Source organism: Nelumbo lutea, chromosome 5 (genome assembly GCF_056320005.1).
Source record: "Nelumbo lutea isolate HS-2025 chromosome 5, American lotus-T2T, whole genome shotgun sequence".
Classification (NCBI taxonomy): domain Eukaryota; kingdom Viridiplantae; phylum Streptophyta; class Magnoliopsida; order Proteales; family Nelumbonaceae; genus Nelumbo; species Nelumbo lutea.
Genome location: NC_142688.1, coordinates 59,909,396 through 59,916,303, shown reverse-complemented (window position 1 = coordinate 59,916,303; position 6,908 = coordinate 59,909,396).

The following is a 6,908-nucleotide window of genomic DNA, read 5'->3' as shown; positions in this document are numbered from 1 at the left end:
ATCTTCCTTTCCTTACTTTTTCTTTCAAATCAAACACAGCTTTAAATGTTCCAATTGGCAAAGATACAATTCTAGGCCAATTACTTAGTGCCAGGTCAATTAAAGGTGAAGGAGGTAATTGGGAGGCTACCTCTCCTCTTTTAAGAGAGAGAATTTCACCGTTTAACTTGGTTGAGCTGGCCCTTATCTGATTTTCCCATCACCGCAAGTTTATTTTTAAATCCAATGGTGGGAATCGGAGTCAAATGTTTCTTTAAATATAACAGAAGCTTCCTGATTCAATTATACAAGTAAAGAAAAAAAGGAAAGATGCATGGGCTTTGTACAAAGTAGATATTTCAGTTGGGACCCAAGACATGGATGGTGTGATTCTTGAAACACGAGACACGTGACAAGTTATTGATCCCCCATAAATCAATGATTAAGGTATCGATACAATATTTTTGATACGGGGCATATCGTATCCATATCCATAACCATGGATATAGAATACATTACGATTGGATACGTATCTTATCAGTGTGATACGCCTCCATATCGCACCATATCAGTGGACACGGTCCGATATACAACGATATGGAAGTGTATCTGTGTATAATTTGACAAAATTGAACATCGAGTACTTTTGGATTGTTTTTCATCTTTAATACAAGTTAAAAAATAGTACTATAAAAACTGAAATAAATAATTTTAGATTTATTTTTTCCAAAAAAAATTAATAAAAAGTAAAAATTATAAAAATAATATATTTAATCTACCATAGATGATTTATATAATTTATTTTACAAATAATTATATGTTAAAATGAAAGCATAGTTATTATTTGAAAAAATAGAGTTATTATATAAAAATAACAAATAAATAAAATTTCCAAACAAAATTACTAGAAAACAGAAGATTATAATTATAAAAACTAAAATGAATAATTTAAGATTTAATTTTCCCAAAAAATTTAATAAAAACTGAAAATTAAATATAATTTATTTTATCTTCCTTAAATGATTTATTTGTTTTATTTTACAATTATGTGTAAATAAAAACATTATATGTTAAAAATGAAAGAATATTTATTATTTAAAAGTAGTTGTTATTTAAATAAAATATTAAATTAATAAATGTTTCCAAAAAATACAAAAAAATAAAATATTATAATTATAAAATTGAAAGAGTGATAAATTTTGTGCAGTGCAAACTGAACTGGATACAAATTTTGCATCTTGGTTTTGCATTCATTTATTTGTAACTATGATTTGTACAAAATATGTACTTTTTTTATCTTGTTTGCAATCTTTGGTAGTGCAAATTTGCATTTCTGAAACTGATGCAAAATTTGCACCACCTTTTTCCTACTTCAATTGTCTCACATGTAAAGCGAGAAGCACGCCATCTTGCTTTTCTTCCTCACTCCAAAGATAGACACAAGTATATGGGCCATATGGCTAGCGAGGCAATTCAGGTGAGAGAGCACAAAGAAGGTTAGGCTCAGGGTGTTAGATGCGTGATCAATGCCTTAGGGAAACCACGATTGGCTGTGCCTGAGTGTTGAATTGACACGTGTTGCTTCTTAAGGAGACCTAAGATTGTGCTCTAACCGTCTTGTTGTGCTAAAGGACACATATCTCAAGAAGAGAAACAACGAGATCTATCCACAAGCACCACAATAACTAAGTGGGTTCGACAATGATATGGAAAAAATATGATATCTGAAAAACTTCTGAGGAATCATAAACGTCGTAGCCAATCAGATGTTATTTATCAAAATTCATGGGTCGATTTTGATTGATCAAAACTCTTCCCATACCATGTCTTTTCCGCGTCATAGATTTTCCCTAACTAAAGATATTCTGGAATTCTAGCTTCATGCACATATGTTCCCTCACGTCTATAAATGGAAAGACAATCATCTAGGAACGGGATCTGACTTCTATTCCACTTAAGGCTAAGTCCTATTCCCAATAGCATCTTCTTTTCTCGCCTCCAAGACTATAAGTTCATCCTTATCTCTATCAGCTTGCAATTATATATTTGTCTTATTTAACAAAAATAACTGCAATAAATAAGTACTTTTATTAAGGATAGATATAGAGTACATAATTTAAAACTTACTTGGAAATGAAACCACTTCCTTGCTGAGTATCAAGTCAAGTTTTAACCATTCGGGTCAATGGTCAACCCATAATGTTATAGTTAAATGATAATTTCTAAAAATAAAAAATACAAAGAATTACAAGAAACATACATTAAATGGAAAAAACTTAGGCACTTTTCTAATATTATATATTAATCATATTAAATAAAGATAAGTGTAATGAACATGAATTATTTTTATTAATGATATACAAGAATACAAAATAAAAAAAAAATCTAAAAATGAAACATTTTCCAATTTAGGTGATAGGGCCAAAGGTCCAACCTTATAGATCAAATGGGTTAACCCATGATGCCATTACTAAAAAATATAGAAGCACAAAAGATAAAAAAGGATAAAAATTTTGCATAAAACATTTATATAAAAAGAAGGAATGGGCCTGTGTTTTTAGGCATTTTCTTGACCAAAATACCCCTATTTTTGAATTTGACCCCTTTCTATTATGAGGGTAGAAAACATAATTTAGATTACCACTTTTTTGTTCATCCTATTCCCTTTCATTAACCTATATTAAGGTATTAACTGCCATTCTCTTTCATTGAATTCTTTATCTAAGGGTTTTTTGTTTCTTATTGTTTAACTGCACTTATTTACAATAAAAATTTTAGTAGTTAAATCTATAAATCATAATTTTAAAAGTATAAAAACCTATGTTTTAAATGCCAACCGACAAATGAAATCATTTTCCATGTAGGTAGTTGGTTAGTAGTTCAACCATCTAAGTCAAATGACTCAACGTGTGATGTCATAATTAAGTTGGTTTTAAAAATAAGTAAAATAAGAAAAGATTACAAGAAGATATAGAAATTTATCATAAAAAACTTTGGGCACATCTCTAATATTAAAATTTTAATATGCTAAATAAAAATAAGTATGATAAATAAAAAATATATTTATTAATGATGGAAATGAAATGCAAAATTTAAACTAACAAGGAAATGAAACCATTTTCCAATTTGGATAGCAAGTCAGTAGTTCAACCATTTAGGTTTAATATGTCAATCTATGGTGTTATAACTAATAACAAATTTTTTCAAAAAACAGATATAAATATCAAAAGAAGAACAAAAATAAAAAGTAATTATAGAAACATCTCTATTATTAATGGTGGTGTAAGTACCACGGTGAGGATAGGTTGGGTGGTCTCCTTCAAGAACTAAGAAGGATCCAAAGAGGTTTGTACTTCTTCCTCTTTGGATGTTAGGGAGTCTCAACAGAGTTGGTAACAATGAAAGTGATAACCATGTCCTGGGTTTGTACTTCATCCTCCCTTTTGTAGGAAGGATCCCAAGACCTTAAGGAGAAGGATCCAAAGAGGTTTATTCTTATTTGGAAAGAGAATCATTGTCTTTATGTCGGTTATCGAGGGAGCACTACTAGGTTTTTGCCATGTGTCTAATAAGATCTTTTGAGGACAAAGTTTCCTTTCATCCGAAGATTCTCTTTTAGCGTGTGTGTGCTACTTCTTATTATAGATGTGTACATGGTTTTGTTTTGACACCTTTATCATGATCATGGCGATGGAGAACTACATGTACTTAGATGGAAATGGATTAGGTTATGGGTTAGTGGCTTAGTTGGTAGGATCTTTGACTAATTGTAGCAAAGACTTGGGATTAAATCGCATTGACATCAAGGTTAGGGGGTTAAGGGGATGGAGGGCTGCCCCCACCTCGTTGTGTAGCCCCATGGATTGTATCGACCCGAAATGATATGTTGTTTTCATTCATTCATTCATTATTCTCTTTTGAATTGTATTGTAATTTTTTTTTAATTTCATTTTATTATTTCATATATAAACAATTGTATATATAGAATAAATGTAGTCTAAACAGTCGAACCACTGTTCGAACTGTTTGACCCAATACTGTTCGAACTGTTTGAAATGTAGTCTAAAAGACTACATTTGCTCTAATAATGTACTACTAGTTCGAATTGTTTGACCTAAATGGTCGAACCACTGATTGGAAACTGGTGGCCATAGCGCTTCCATTTTTAGGTTGGTTTTTAATTGCATTAAAGTAAATTTTGACTTTTTGAATTGATTCTATTATTGAAACTAGTATATATTTGTCTTACACCATTGATCTCAAGCCTAGATAAAGGAGGTAGGGGTGCAAATGGATCGGATAATGATTTGATCTAATTTGAAGTTTGATCCCATTTTGTCAGATTCAGATATCCCTATTTCGAATATTTGGATCGGATAGTAGGACCCAATCAGAAATTGGATCAAATTTGGGTCACCCCCTATTTGATCCGATATATATGTTATTTATTTATTTATATAAATATATATAACACACACATATATGTTATTTATTTATATAATATATAATTTATAATGCATTTTTGTAAATTTGTTATATTATTTATTTTTTTATGAAAAACATGTGTATATATATATGAAGAAAATAGTTAAAAAATACTTGTATTTTTATTTAAATTGTTATATTTTAATTTTCTTTTAATAATTTATTAATTTTTTAAAATGTTAAAAATTGGATTGAATCATATTCAAATATCCGACTTCCTCATCGGATTCAAATTCAAACCCCTATTTGTGAGATCCGATCGGATCTTTTGAACGGATTTAGATATACCATAAAATGAGGGTTGTATCAGGTTGGTAACTGAGACTAAAACTTTTGCTGCATGATCATAATTCAGATCATGATCATGTTGTAACAGCAACTCAATAAGATGTACACTCTTTTCTCAGAAGCTTATGCCATTTTGCTTGCTCTTTGTTTCTTCCAAGAAGTGTGGATGCTCTAACCTCTGATATCAAGCTTGAGTCTTATTATTTTGAGGTCTTATGGACTTATGTCCCCAGGTCATCTATTAGTCCATCCCTTTACCTTGCTAGTCCTCTTTGTAATGTGATGGGTGATGGTTATCTAACTCTCCAGCTGAGGTAGCCTAACATCATTTTTAAGAATAAGAATTTGTGGTCGAGCAGTTTAATTTAATTAATTAAAAATTGAGTTCGGAAGAACTGGGTTGAAGACATTTTTCTATATTGATCGATCATAATCAGATGGTATGATTATAGGCGAGCATTCGTTGTTTTGGACTGTTTGGTTGATAAAATCTTGCCTATGGACAGAGAGTTGTAAGATTTTCCTGTTTTTTTTTTTGAATTTTTTTAATTCCACATAATTACCCATTAAACCATAAGGGAATAATATAGGCGTAACTATTTCTAATAACCATAAAGAAAGAGGGATTTACCTTTCTAATGTTTAGCCAAGTAACACCACTTTCTCCTAAATTGCCTCTAATTCCTATTTATCTCCTAAATTACATCTAACTCCTATTTATCTCTTAAATCATCTCTAATTTAGTAGAGATGTTCCCTCCTAAACTATTTCTAATTCCTATTTACCCTCTCCCCTACTTTTTATCTACATCTAATCTAAAGAAAGTGTCAATTAAAAATTTTCAGAGTTATTTAAATATTATAACAATATTATATACTAACTTTAAAATATTTATTCAAAACATAAAAATTAATTATAATAGATTTAATAATATTCATATTATTAATAATTTTATGTTTTTACAAAGTTCATCATGAAATTATGTAGTAACAATAAAAATTGTAATTTTACAAATTATCCAATTTAAAATGTTATTCAAATAATAAAAATTTAAAATTAAAAAAATATTTAAATATTTCAATAACTAAATATCTTAAATAACAAAACATTAAAAATATCTAAATAATTACATAACAAAATTTTTATTATTAATTAATAACATTAAAATAAATAAAATTTAAATAATGAAAATTTTTAAATATTTTACATATTATTTAAATATTTAAGTAACAAAATATTTAACATGACTAAATTTTAAATAGTTAAAATAATGAAATTGTGTAATACATATAGAAACGTTATTAAACGTAGAAAAATAATTATAATATAGACTTCATAATATGCATATTAATAATAACTTAATATTTTACAAAATTAATGACAAATTGTGTAATAATATTACTATTATAATTTTATGGATTATTAAATTCAATAAATAATTAATGTTTTAAAATTTTAAATAATAATATTATTTAAATAACTAAATAATATTGTAAATAACTAATTTTACTTATAAAAATTATTAATTATAGAAAATAACTTTCAAAAAAATAATATTTATTAGTAATAATTTTACAATAGTGGTGTATATTCATTATATATCTATATATATACTAAAATTAATATAATAGAAAATAAATAAATCTATTTTTGTTTTGTAATTTAACAGTAAATTGTTAATAATTATTGGAGATTAAACAACTATTATTTAACTTTTGAAATTTAGTTTATCGTATTTATTGTATTTTTGTTATAAATTTATTTTTAGTAATTATGTATTGTTTATGATTTATTGATTAAAATTTATTAGAGATTAAATTATTATTTGATATTACACTATTTATTCACTAATTTAATATATTTTCAGTATTTATTGTATTTTATTAGACATCTATTGTATTTTCATTATAAATTTATTTTCAATAATTGTGTATTTTTGTTACAAAATTTCAATAATTATTGGTGATTAAACTATTGTTTTTTATTAGAGATTAGACTATTAATTTAGCTGAAATCAGGAATATTCAAGGATTGGTTCATTTCGGTTGTAGGTGATTTCACCAACCAAACTGACCTAGTTAGGTCGGGAGTTTGTCACCTGAGATTGATTGACTATTAATGAAAACCCGCCAACTTGGGTTGTATCAGTTTGGGTC